The 15,318-nt window shown below is 28.0% G+C and overlaps 1 long non-coding RNA gene across 1 annotated transcript; it reads right to left on the reverse strand.

Moving 5' to 3' along the window:
• Positions 1–7,324: 7,324 nt before the first annotated feature.
• LOC124425108 lies at positions 7,325–8,697 on the reverse strand. Its single transcript, XR_006942429.1, has 3 exons — positions 8,655–8,697; positions 8,211–8,492; positions 7,325–7,873 (listed from the first exon to the last, which is right to left on the reverse strand). It is a non-coding gene; the product is annotated as an uncharacterized LOC124425108 (long non-coding RNA).
• Positions 8,698–15,318: the final 6,621 nt, after the last annotated feature.

Here is a 15,318-nt window from a genome sequence, read left to right on the forward strand (position 1 = left end):
GCCGATTGCACCGGAGATATTCCCAAACGAGTGGTCTCGGATAAATTGAAAATTCATGTTTGATCTTTCGAGATCTCTTGGTACAAGCCGGAAAATATTCTTTCTTTTCTTCGTTCACAGCGACGACAACAACGACAATAGGAACTCAAAAATATTATGTACTAGATATAGATGTATATATATATACATACATACATGCATGTATTCAATGAACTATCGATTCTTTTGATCGTTGATAAGACACGAAGTTCATACGATTTGTATAATCGACTGATCTTCAATATTATTTCTTTTTCGTTTTTTCTATTTTATTTTTTTTCATGTATTATTAACGAAAGTAGAATGCATGACAAATGCAATATAGTGCTAAAATTTAAATAATGTGATTGACACGTTCGCATGCTCGTTAAATGTACATATTTATCGCATTATGTGCAATGCTTATGACAAACCTAGAATATACGTAATATTTGATCATTGTTTTATATAAAATACAATAAGTATATTACTCGGATATAAATCTTCGCTGAATGAAACCCAATATTCGTACAAAATGTAAAGATAAATATCTAGAAAACCGATACCTCTCCCTCGATAAAGGACAAGGAGATAAAAATTTTTTTCTATAGCTATTTGGCTACGGTATTAAAGTTCTCCATGTTGTCGGGATAACTGACAACTCCTTTCTCCATAATCAAGTTCTATAGGCATTATATTTAGGTTAACTTCCATGGTGTTCAACACTTATTTCGATATAACATTATGGGAGTGACGTAGATTCTCTAGTAATAGCAAGATTTTCAAACTGTTTCGCCTCTTAACTTGGGAAAAAGCAATGTAGGATATTCCGTGCTAACTTTACCTTTCAACGATGCAGTATTCTTATTAAAGTTGAAATTTCGACATTTCGTAGATCATCCACCAAAACATCTCTCTTATAGTTGAATAAAGTTTTAATAAAAATTTAGTGAACATCGTAACGCTCGATGGCGAATTCAGTACATAATGATAAAATCATTTATAACTTATCTGGTTATTCAATTCCTTCTAAATAAATTTTCTAAAAGTAGAAATCTACTTAAATCGCTTTTTCGCATTCGAAAATGTAAATTCACTACGATATATTAAAATTCTTTGATTTTATTCCGGCGAATATTATCAAAATCAAAAATCAGAAATAATAAATCACAATCCACATTCACAAGTATTTCTATGATCTCTAAATAAACTTATATTCATAGTTATTGAATTATGAAAATCATAAATTATACAGTATTAAAAATTTTCAATTATCAATTGAACCATGCTATTTTTTTAATCAGATTTTTGATAAATATGACAATGATTTATAAATTAAAGTGTAATGGTTATGTAATATAAGATTTTTTTTTATTAAAGACAGCAAAAATCATAATCTGTATAATTGAATTTTTCGGATAATATCTTGAACAAAAGGAATTTCAATTTCAAACAAAATATACATAGGCATCTAAATAACTATATATCGTTAACAGCAATAATAGGTCATAGTAAAAATCCAATAGAAATCTTCAAGATATGATTTTAGATTTATACAGAAATTAATTTGTCGATTTATTTATCTTCGATCGCGTTAACAAGTGGAAAAGCTTTTCTTTATTAACCACAATCCGGTATAGTTGGATAAAAGAGGACGGTAGCCATTTACATAAACGGTAGGACGAGAATACGAATATAAAAGTGAGAGAAAGAAAGAGAAAGATAGAGAGAATACAGGTGGAAGGTGACTGGAGGTAATAAAAGAAATTAAAACTCCACGGTCGCGGTTGGAACGTAAATTTGAATTTTATTGCCGCACGATCGTTAAAGACGTCGTTATTCTGAATTTTCATGGCTTCGCCTGTAAAGATGGTTGCAGCTGCACGGTGCGGCGTGAAAATCGGCGATGCGTCGTCCGGTCTCCTATGTCTCAATCGGAAAATCTAACGGTTCGAATCATAATAGCGATCGTAAATAAAAACAGTTGAATTTAGTGAACAAACATAATGGCGAGTTCGTTGTGATCTTTTGGTTAATTGCAAATATGTAAAAAAAAAAATGACAAAAAATAAAGAAATAAAGAAATATTTTGTGAGAATTAAATTAAATTGAGGAAACAATAAAGAAATAACAAAACTTTCGATTATGATAAAAGAAAAAAAACTATAAAAGCGAATAGATCGATCGATATAGATTCTATCATTTAAATAACAAAAAAAAAGAAAAAAGAAAAAAGAAAGAATAACAAAAAGAAAATTAAATAAAGTCGTGATCTCAGAAACTATATATAGTTATTGAAACCTTCACGGATTATGGCATCGAACTTATGAGTTTTATGGCCATAAGAAGATCGTGGCCTTTTTATGACACATGTGTCGTAAAGAAAGCATTACGAGATTCTCAGAGGAAAGGAAATCCATTTTGAACAGAAAATCCGTATCCAGAAACGAGAAGACATCTCGTAGAATGAATACGAATACACGATGATTTGCGACTGACTTTGCTAGATTTAGAACGAGTCCTCGAGATTTAATATTTGAAAATAATTAAAACAAATGACAAAATCTTTTCAAGTACAATCATATCGTATTTAAAAATTATATATACGTTTAACTAGTGAAATAATTCATTTCATCTTTTTTATTCAAATTTATTCTCTCTAAAGGAATAAGTAATAATAATATGTAATTCATTTTATTCGAGATTGAACCTTCTTTTTCATTATTTGTTTTTTCAAACTATTATTCGAAAGATTTAATTATTAAAATTATGATTTTGTATTAAGATATAAATGTATTTATTGAATCATGTAGAATTCGTTTATTTCTTTCAGTTTATTCAAATAATTTAAACTCGCTTATTTATATAATAATATTAAGGAGACAGATTTGTTAGATAAAATTATCTTCAATCATATTATATTTTTATTCTTTCGTAAATATTTATTAAATAGAAAAAGTAATAACTTTCAAATGTGGAGGGAACATTTTAACTACTTATTTATTTTTGTTTAATTTAAGTTTTTGTAAGGATTACATTTATATAGTAAACATAACATTCTTTTCAAGAGATATAACATCTTATAAGGATATCTTTTCTTTTTTATAATGAAATATAACGAGATTAAATTTAATATAATATAAAATTTATGTTTATTCCTTAAAGTTTAATAATATACAAAGAGATAAACACATTATCGTTTGATTATTCGAAAATTTTTTATTTATTTATATACGTACGTATATTTTATATTTTTGAAAATACTTCTTAAGTCATTATAATATATCTATGACTTAATAATAAAGGTAATAAAATATTACTTTATTTCCCTAACATGTAGCTTTCTTCTCGAAACACAAAATTTACGTTCATTGAAAGATCACGATTTCATGACTTCGTGTTGTCTACTGGACTGATATACAGCCACTAAAGGAACCTTTAAAATGTTCTCTCCTAGCCTATTGTTCAACGGAGCCTATTGGAAAATTGCACTTTAACGTATAAACGAGAGAGTACCGCCTGCCCATTATATGTCCAACGGACAATATATATTTCCTCTTTCCTCGCTTGTATATAAATGCATGTTAATGGTGTGATGCTTAGAAACACAATCAAGATACATCATATTAATATACGAGCAGATAGATCATCAACGATTATATTATTATACGTGAAACTCAATGTGTAGATTATATTTTATTTTTAATCTTTTTATTTTTTTTTATTTTGCATAATTACGTTATATATATATATATATATATATATATATATATATATAATATAAGAAAGAATTGAATATATAAAATAATGTATAACAAAATATATATATCATGTAAGATAAAATATGTGTGTGCGTGACATTTTTCTTCTGTATTTCTTTTTTCTTTTTGTAAAAGATATTGTAAAATACAAATGAAAGATGAAAAATCATTTTTAAACACTTCGAACGTATCTGTATTTCTGGGAGAAAAAAGAAATAGAAAAAGAACATGGCAGGCAAAGGAGAAAAGTTCGTGGCTCTAATGGTAACGTCAGTTAAGGATTTAAAGCTAATGCCTCACGAAGCTATCCAATCGTCGTATCTTTTAATCATCGTCTACTCTCGCGTTCTCTTTCCTCGCGTGAAAGAAGGAATCTCTGTTGAACCAAACGAGACCTATTTCTAGCTATTCGTTCGTGGAAACACGATATCGTTCGTTGAAATATTCGTTTTTGAGCCGAGTTAGAAAGTTGCTTGGTCTATATCGCTGATATCTAAAATATCTGAAACGTTCATAGAAGTTCAATTCCAAAAAGAGCAAAAAAAAAATGAAATTTTGAATAATGTATACGAGATATAGGCCATTTAAATAACATCCATGTATATTGCGATTTTAATAACAACGTTTTCTTTAATTATACCTATTCAAAATTATTTTTTCATTAAAAAATACTATTGTACAACCAAAAATAAACCAACAAGACATTCAAGAGTTTCTGAATATAATTTGAACCCTACATATGAATATATATGTTAATGTATGTATGAAAAATTGACGTATGTATGAAAAAATAACGTATGTATATATAATATAATTCAAAAATTTTCCGTATTTATTATATCTTCGTTAAGAAGGATGACTACCTTAATACTATTTCGGTAACAAAATAGATAAGAAGACCATTAGAAACTCGGCTTAGTTACTCTATTCTCCAAGTGTCATATCATTGATAAAACGGATCGATACGACTACCTCGGGAGTTTGCTCCCTGGTTATGCAAACAAAACTTCTTCATGAAGGATGCAGGAAAGCGGGAAAAGTAATAGACTGGAAAGAAAGTAAAAAAAGGAAATGAAAAAGAAAAATTTTGAGAAAGCTCGAAAGAAGATGAAGAGAAAAACGGAAACGAGAAGGAATGAGGAGAGGGGGACAAGCTTGATAAAAGAGACGAAACGAATGTGCGAGAGTTTCTACGTGCAAACACATAGGTAGATATAGGAATATAAAGTTTCAGTTTTACGAGGTAAAGCAACCCTCCTCTTGCGTTACTTTCACAGCCTAAAGAGAACGAAAGAAAGAAGAGACATAGACCGGGGTTAGGCAGCTGGCATTGCCATTGCTGCTGATGGCACCGCATCGCTGCACATCTGCATCAACGCCAGACTGCAGTCGCTTCGTAATATCGGCAAATCGTGATTTATGCACCTTCTGTCTCCATACCACCCTGTCGCTTTTAATAAAATGTAAATATCGGAATGCGACCTCGAAACCCACATCAATTCCATGATCATTCGTATTATTTCGTTCGTGAGAAAAATAGATTCGATTTTAAAAATTTACAATTGGAAATTTTAATCATTCAGATAATAATTTTACTTATTTAATATTTTCTTGGAACTTCTACGTCATTTATTTTCCTCTCTTTCTTTTTTGTTTTTATTTTTTTCTGCTTTTTTTTTTATCGAAATAATTTTTGTTCATCACATTTTCTTTCTTTTTCTTTCCTTGATTTTCATTCTTATTATAAATTATTATTTATTTTGTTTATTAATTTCACGTAATTAACGTGTTTCTGATATCTCTAACGTGTGTCTTTACAAGCGAACGATCAAATGTCCCGCATGAAACAACCCGCGCCTGTATCCGGCATCCTGCGGTCCCTGTCTGTGAATGCTAATGAAAAGAGCAGTGCATTCAACCTATCTGATATGACGACGACTTGTAGATGAACGAAATCACTGTGAAAATTCTATTGAAGTATTCCTTCTACGCAAAGGACGAATATTAATCCGTTTAATGTGCTAGAACTTGCAATCAAAGGCAAATGAAAATCTATGTGTTGACAGATCCGTTAGATATTTTAATAAGAAACTCGGACAGAATTAGACAGAATTCTAATTACACTGAATTAATTCCCGGTGGATTTGAGTTTGTATTAAATGTGAAATGAAATATTTCTAATTGCAATCGATTCGAACATACGCATTATACTGCCTTTGATCTTCATTAAATTACGTTTGGTTACACGTAGGTACGTGTTAGTCAAACCAGGAAATACATAATTTGTTCGACAGTATCTGATGGGGGTCTAAAGTAAAGAAATATTTATATATTACTGATCGAACACTAATTATTAACTTTAAATAATATACTTATATTCACATTAATCAATTTACTGTATCATTTTAACAAAAATGTTTTTATAAAATTATTAATTTAAAGTAAATTTATAAGAACAAATTATTCAACTTAATTAAATAAATTTTCAAAACTATGTTTACCAGAATAAATAGAAACATTTTCTTTATTTTTTTAATTGTCCAATGGAACAATGATACTTCTCTCTTCTTTCTTAAAACGAATTTCAATAGTATATTATTTTTAAATGTTTTACCGCTTTGAATATTTACCGTTCATGTTAATCGTCTGCAATTGCGATAACGAGAAGAGTTCGTAACTTCATTTAAGTGAAAATGCTTTATATACTTCTTAACAAAGTCTACCTCGTGTGAATACTTTTATTATTAGACATTAATCATAACATTACAAGGCTATCATTAGATTAGATCTCTCAGTTAATTACAAAAATATGTATATTTCAGTAGTTAACGTATAAGACATTAAGCCAATTTATTAAACTAATTAATTAATTTTATCTTGACAGTAATAAAGAAATTATTTTAATGTTTATTAAATTAAAAGAATTATTCTTTTAAAGAAAATATTTGTTAGTTTTATTTTTTTTTTTTAATCTAATAATAAATATAAGGTGTATTTTTTAATAAATAAGCGTAATAAATAAGTATATGATATTTTTGAATAAACTGTAACATACACATGCACATAGATACACACAGAAAATTGCTATCCAATTTTATTAGCAGTAATAGATGTTATTAGTTGGCAACGTTCTCACAATCGAAATGACAGTACCATAATGATAAAATAAATTAAAATTCTAAAAGAATACATGCGTGTACAGCTCGATTAAAAAGTTTTTTAATCTAGAGTCGTACGACTACTTTTCTCATTTCTTTTCGCGATATCAATCGTTCTATCATAAAACGATTTTCTGTCAAAAGTTCGCAAATGAGATCGAAAAGCAGTTTCGAGAAATAATTTCGTGAAAGTAACGATACCGACACGTTATTAGGCTTATTAAAGTAAACTGTAACAAGGCCTATATATGTTAATTATCTTATAAAATAATTAATTAAAGTGATATTTCTCAAATAAAGATTATACGTTAAATCTTGAAAAATAATATAATAGTCTCTAAAAACTCGTTGACTATAACATGTCGACCATCTTCTTATAACAAGCGAGGATATTTAATTAAGATTTATGATAAAGATTAACTGAGGAAACTTTAATCTTTGGCCGACATCTTGGTGTCTGACGAATCGCTCTTTGTTCTCGACTTTGTCCTTTGAGTTATCAAGGATAAAGCTTTTTAACTTGTATAAGATCATTTTAGTATACCTTATCTCCAATCCTATTTGATATAAACATTTCTATCTGTAACATTGTATTACAAAAAATGTCAGCTGTGTTATCTTTCTTTCTATTGAAAAAAAAAGTAAACAAAATATCATAAAAACCTTAACAGCTTATCTAATCGTAACAAATATTAACAATAAAGTCATATCGTACTTTAACGGAATATTATCTCATTCACGTAAATTTGAAAACGGCAAGAAACGTTTCGCATTACTACGACCAACACATCGTGCACTTCATTTTCCTTGAACGTGTTTGTGAAACCACAAGCGTCGGAGTTAAATCTGTACTTAATGCTATGTTATTAGAATTAAACCCTAGATCTTCCTGTTTCTCAGAGACCGACCATATTTCTTCTACTTCCATCGTTGAACCTAAATCATAAACATAGAAAAGACGTATTCATCCTACGAAGTCATTATAAATCCAAAATCGTTGATACGAGTGAAAAAAGATATAAATCAAAATAAATCAAAAAGCAAAAATTAATCGTGATCATACTATGGATATGAATCAAAATAAATATCGTTTTAATCTAAAAACGAAATAAACATTTTTTAGAAATAACTCTAAAATTAGAATAACCTCGATTTAAATTTCAACTTTCCGATATCAGTATCATTAATTTTGTTTCGTAAAATTTCCAAAGATAAATTTTCTGGATTAATAATTCTCTTCGTTTCGATTCGACTAATCGAGTTAGAGCAATACCTTACGAGTGGTGACAATGGAGGCATTGCTGCAAACAGATAACACGCCGTAGTATTCAGGATTCATTAATTAGATCTACATAACGATGCTGCAGTAAGACGAAATCTAATGGCGGCTTTATACTATGCTCCGTACTATGACTACGTTTTGCATCAATGTGTGGCTACTGTTAGTGTACTTCTAAAGTGTGAATTTGACGATAAGTTTTCGGTTCTTTTATACTCTCATCGATCATTGAGTACAGCAAGTTTAATTTAACTCTTATATTAATATCTGTTGTATCTGAAAGTTTAGTGAAAATTAATGAAATAAAAAAATTTCTAAATCACATAAAGATCTTACTACTTTTGCTATGTATTTTTCTTTTTTAATAATAATACTAGATAAACAAATAGAAGCGTTATAAATTAAACGAATATAATTATAATTAATTATAATTAATACTTATTATCAAGAAGAATTATCTACGATGCGTGTGTACACTTCGAGATCCACGGAATGACTACCTGCTCCACGGAATAGGAAAACGGTTCTAATATAGGATATAATCCATTGTTTATTTACATTTTAAAATTCTATTGATTTGCGATAAGACTGTTCACGATCTTTTGTTCGAATCACGAAAGGACAAAATATAAATTACATGTTAACACAATATGGAAACATTGTTTACACTACGCGTCTATCGTATCGATGTATAAGGTTGTGTGAGTTATACTCATCACATATCTAACTTTATTAATAGTTAAATACATTACTTTGGGATCCAAATTTGAAATTAATCGCATGAATGAATGAACATTCGCATAAGTATATTTACTTTTTATATTTAATGAATTCCATAAAGTCCTGTATAAAAATCTAAATCGATTTGAGAATGCAACAATCTTGAAAATAAATAAATCGAACTTAGAGAAAAAAAGATTACCAAAAATAAAAGTTAAAAATCCAGAAAGAATAATAAAGATATACGACAACGAGGATGTACATCTTAAAGATCATTCCATCTAAACAAAATTAAAGTACATTACATAATTCGAGCTCAATATTTTTCTATTGAAAAAAAGAAACAATCCAAGGATACTAACACAAGAATCGTACACAATAAATATTTAAAATTACGAAGAAATAAGAATTAATAAATAATTAATAAATGATAAAGAATAAATAAGACATATAATTTGATGTTATTTCATTCGATAGGTCATGGACCCAGAACGTGTGGCTGATTCATGTATAAAAATTGTTGTAAAGAAAAATGTGCACGCTGTAAAGAAAAATCAAAAAATAAAAGAAAGAGACAAACAAAATCGATATGGAGAAATTTCCTGTAAAAGATATTAGTAATGTCGATAAAATGGAAAAAAGATTTTCATATTTAAAAATTCTAAGTGAGTATAATATTAAAATCTCATGATTTATATAAAAAAAAAAAACGATCACAACTGAATTGGGAAAAGACAAAAATAAAGCTTTAAAAAAAAACGGATGGATATGCACAAAAGATAATAATAAAAATGGTAGAAAGAAAATTGCTGATGCATATCTTGTATTCTGAAATATGTGGATATAGATATACGAACATGAATAGAATAGACTCACAACTATAGTATCTCACGTGAAAATTATAAATAAGAATAAATGAGAATAAATAAAAATGAATGAGAATAAATGAGAATAAATGAGAATAAATATGAATAAAAAAATATAATAAAAAAAAAATAAAATTTTTCAGTGCGTTTCTCTGAAAAATTATTTCAGAATTCTATTCAATCTGTTTATGCACTACGAAATATGATCAGCAATGCAAAATATAAATATTTTTTAATGTTCAGTTGAAATTAGAAAGAAAAGATTTTGGAAATACACTGACATATGCAGCCATTCGCCCATACTTGCACTACATGATTTAGATTAAAATTTAAATTTTGATATATCGCAACTAATACTGACCCAGATCTCACCACGTGGTGGTTTCTGCATGTAGAAATCCACGGGCTAACGGTGGCTCTACTCTTTTATGTTATTATTATTATTATTTGAAAATCAAAGTATACAAAGTAGAAATCGCATTTAATGTTTTTTAAGAAAATTTACAACAACGCAATTGTAACGCGAATAACTATCTACCTACCCGAAAAGGAGAAAAGAATCTTTCTACGTTTCATAACGAAAGAATAATAATCGAAAGAATTTCTATTCTCTTGTAAAAAAAAAAAAAATCTAAATCGATGTGTGCTGAACACTCGATGGTGATGATATGAAATCTTCGATAATCTGAAAAGATTAAAAATTTATAATCTTACGAAACTATGATGAAGTCTTTAATAAATGAAGAAAATTTCTGCTTAATAAAATCCTAGATATATAAAAAAAATAGTCATTAATAATTATGTTATTATACTATTACTAAAAAACTCATTAAATTCATTAAATATTTATCATTAAAATGATTTGCAGCATAGAATTAATAACTTCTAAACTTAATAATGCAATTAAAGACTAAAGTGCGATAAATTTTTGTAGGGACAAGAATAGAAACGAAGACAACAAGGAATGTGCATCTTGAAAATCGACGCGAAATAAAATCAATATAAATCAATCATGTTTTATACTTCTGAAAGAAAAATCTCCTACCAAAAGTCCAAACAAAAGCTCTTACAGAAAGAAAGTCGATCAGCCATAGAGTACATAGTACCAAATAAAATGAAATAGTGTACAAAGACCAGTAAAAAGTGTAAAGAGAGAAGTGAAACAAGTGACGCAATGAATAAATCAAGTGCAAATCCCTTTACAAACGACGATTGCCATTTCATAGGAAATAAATACATCTAACAATTTTTTTATATTACTTGTACAAATTTTTTAATTTAAAAGAATAATAAAATAAAAATTTAATTTAAACAATTCTTGATCAATCTATCATACCTGTAAAAGTGTTAAAGTTATTTAAAAATATATCTTTTATTATTGCAATATGTAATCATTGTTCTGTAAGAAAATTACAAATTTTTGAAATAAAAAGCATATAAATTAAATTCATATACAATTAAGATAGAATTCTGAGGAAGAAAACATGACAGTATATCGGAATTGTTTGAATTATATCATATCTTTCAACGATAGTTTTAAACCGAGAAGAACATTCAACAAAGATATATATAACACACAAAGAGTAAAGAAATGACGTCGTTGATAACATTTAAATGAAAGTTATTCGCCTAATGGTTAATTCATGTAGTTATAGATAACACGTTAGAACAAGAAAGAACCACTGTGTGATAATTAATTTAGTTAATTAAATTAGTTAAACTTTTATAAAAATTTAGTATAGATAAATGAATGATTTGATTATTATTATAATTATTAGAATAAATTACCTTAGGGATAACAACGTAATAATCTTCGAGAATTCATATTGATAAAATTGTTTTCGATGACATTTAATCGGTGGAAACGCGAATAGATTGGCATGTTCATACTATCTCGTGTAGTTACGTTTAGTTCAACGCCGATATGTTTTATTAGTTATTGATTTTATCGTTAATAAAAGTTATATAAAGGACAATATATATTAATATTAATCAATTAATCGATAATCAATTTACATTTACAATTTGTTATTTGTGTATTTAGAAATGGGGACTTTATGAAACGTAAATGGAAGAAAATTCGATCCTACAATTCGGTCTTCAGTAATATTTTTCTTTTATTTTTGCAAAAAGTCCACAAGGTCAAATGGCGAGTGACGTTTATAATTAATCATCGACGAGATTCGTAATAACGATTCGTATTATCAGTCCAAAAACAGATTGCTATTAGAATCCGCAATTCGTTTTAGAATGATTTAGAATGAAGAATCATTTACTGTTGAAAAAAAATATTAAATATCTTCATCGAAACAAAACTCCAAAATTGGGAGGACAAGTGGATCATATTTCACGATGACACTGAATATTAGCGAAGGTATTTCAATAATATTATCAAGATTATAGAAAAGAAATATGAAACAAAGGATCATAATTGGGACAAAGTGAGCAAACTAAACGTGACAGAGTATCTTTTACTTGCTATGAACAGGTAAAATATACGACACGCAATACGAAATACTCTCCAATGGGCTTATGGAAAAGGTCCGATTGATATCGTTAATCGAGAACTATTTCATCAAAAATGTTATTTTGAAAAACGAAGAAGTGGATACAAATCGTGGATAATAAAGAAAGAAAATTCTGGCGATATTGATTCTGGAAAAGCGTTGACGTAATTGAATAAGAATACGGAATTTATTTTGAAATGATGTTGCGATTATTTGGACAATTGCAAGATTAGTACGCACATTAAAACAATGAAACGTTTTATTACTATGAGCCGTTGGTACAAGGACATACTGATAAAATTTACGGAAGAAGCTATGAAACGTCTGAAATATGAGAATAAAGTTTATTATCTACAATTCCTAGGTACGCTTCTTTATAGGGAAACTTATGCGAAGATCGTCTATCCGTATATACTCAAGGTAAAAACGATCGACATTCAACTGAATGATGCCAATAACAAATTTAAGTTATTGATAAACGTATCAAAAGGTATTTTTATATCTGATCCACCTGTACCGATTGAAATAATCGTTGGAACCTTTGAATGGCTTTACAGGTTATAATGAATGTATGAGATCGAACATTAATAACTACAATTAAATCCTTCGCTAAAGATTTGACCGGTCACGTTAAAAAACCATTAAAAAAACACGATATAAGGCTAATCTGTAGAATTGAAACGCTTGAAAAGTTCGGATTTTCTCTTGTCGCAATAAAAGAAGAAAAACATCATTTGATTCACGAGATTATAATACTAAAAAATTTCAATATGTTCAAAAAGAAATCTGGACCGATTACCTTGTCAACCTTAAAAAAAAATGCCTATGCGGATTTAAATCGAAAGACTGACAAAATGGAAATGGTATCATCAATTCAATGACAAATATTCCCACGGAATATGTATTTGATTTTATTCGAATGATCATAAAAATGGCAGAGAACATTATTATTCAGATCGAAAATGTCGATGAGCAAACATATAAAATCGTACATAGAAGTTATTTTCGGTAAAATAGACGAGGCCATCGCTGACGTTCTACCGGATGATTTTTGCCAGGAGATCATCGAGAAGTATCTATTCGATTCCAATTACGTTACGCAAAATACTTTTAGAATATTCATGGTAAACAAATATCTTTTATAGAGAATGGATAAGCTCTAATCAAGATACGCCACGTTAACGCGTTAACGGGTATCTTTTTAAACGTTGTCAAAACTGATTGAAATGTGTCAGATCCAAAGAAGGCACATTTCTATCCTATAAATTATACAATACGCGCTATAATACAAGATCATTTATTATGCGACAATCGATACGATTTTAGAATAATCGATGGAACTTTGAAGTTATTCAATGAATGTTTGACGCCGGGCATAGATATTACTTCATACTTTTTGTTAATTTTAACGAAGGAATACATTGAATCGAACGAAACTGAGCATTTTCGCGTCGAAATTGTGTGAAAAAATATCTGAAATGATTTGCGTGTACAGTCCGCTTTATCCTTTCAATATAATCGATGCATTTCAACATTTCTTTGCGTATCGATAATCTCCAGAAAGTCAAATTAGAAGAATACTTTACACGAAGATCAACACAGTTGGTTTTTACAGTTGCACCATTGATCAATAAAAACTTAATTAATAATTTAATTTTTATTTTAATATCTTAGGCAAATATCTATGTATTGCTACGTTAGATACATATTTTATACATGCATACATACATACATACATACATACATACACACACGCGCACGCATGTATATACCTTTAGAAATCTGTTTGAAACACATTATATAAATCACCATCATTATGTACAAAATTTGTCACATGTCTATCGCCGAATGCGTTATTCTTTAAGAGACTCATAATTTTTTTATTATTATTTTCTCTCTCTCTCTCCCTCTCCCTCTCTCTCTCCCTCTCTCTCTCTCTCTCTCTCTCTCTCTCTCTCTCTCTCTCTTACTCTCTTTCTCTTTCTTTCTTTCTTTACGTTAAACAATCACTGTAAAATCATTATAATGAATCACATTTTTACCATTATATAGCTATGTAAATAATGGTAGTAATAAGTGTGAACAAGAAGGAGAATGATATTTTTCATTTTATTTTTCCTATTTTTTATGTTTTCATTTATTTTTATGTTTACTGCTAAACTTGCTTATTATTTTATGTACGATATGTAAGAGCGTTATACATTATTATTCTTTTAAAATCAATATAAATCCTAATCGAATTCAACGTCTTTTAGAAGAAAGTGTGAAAAATTAATAATACGTCACGAAGTCTATTTATTTAATCAAAAAAATATAAGAGAACTATCCCACTTCATTTAACCAAATAGTTTTTTGTTCCTCCTTATAAAAATTTATATCGATATTTATTTAATAAAATTAATTTTAAATTGATAAATTTCATTATCGTTTTCGTTATTCGAGTTTATCACAAATAAATCTACCTTCTTATGAATGACATTTTCAAATATATTATAAATTATAAATATATTTCAAATATTCGTATCTCATAAAAAGATATTGAAATATTATGATATCGAAATAAAAAATTTTAATTGGAATAATATCGTTTTCTAATTCATGATTTTAAAGCATTCTTAAATGTAATATTATGCAAGATGATGTTTAAAAAGTATATTATAAAATAAAAATATATAATACTCGTTGTACTCGAACAATGTTTAAAATATAAATCGAAGAAATTCTTTAAATATTCGATTTAACCTAAAAAAAAAAAAGAAATTTTCTTAAGCTTTTCACAATTAATTATTTTTGTATGATTTAAATTACTACATCTCAAATTTCAGATACAACAAATCACCGAAACGAAACTAAACCTTGATCTATATATCATTTTATTTTATAAAAATAAAAATATATATTACAATATATGTATTATTTATATTGAAAATAAAAAATACTTAATTCTTAATCGCTTCCCGTAACATAGTGCAAATGAAAAATATAATATACATCATGATGTGCTTATTT

Source organism: Vespa crabro, chromosome 6, assembly GCF_910589235.1.
Source record: "Vespa crabro chromosome 6, iyVesCrab1.2, whole genome shotgun sequence".
Taxonomy (NCBI): domain Eukaryota; kingdom Metazoa; phylum Arthropoda; class Insecta; order Hymenoptera; family Vespidae; genus Vespa; species Vespa crabro.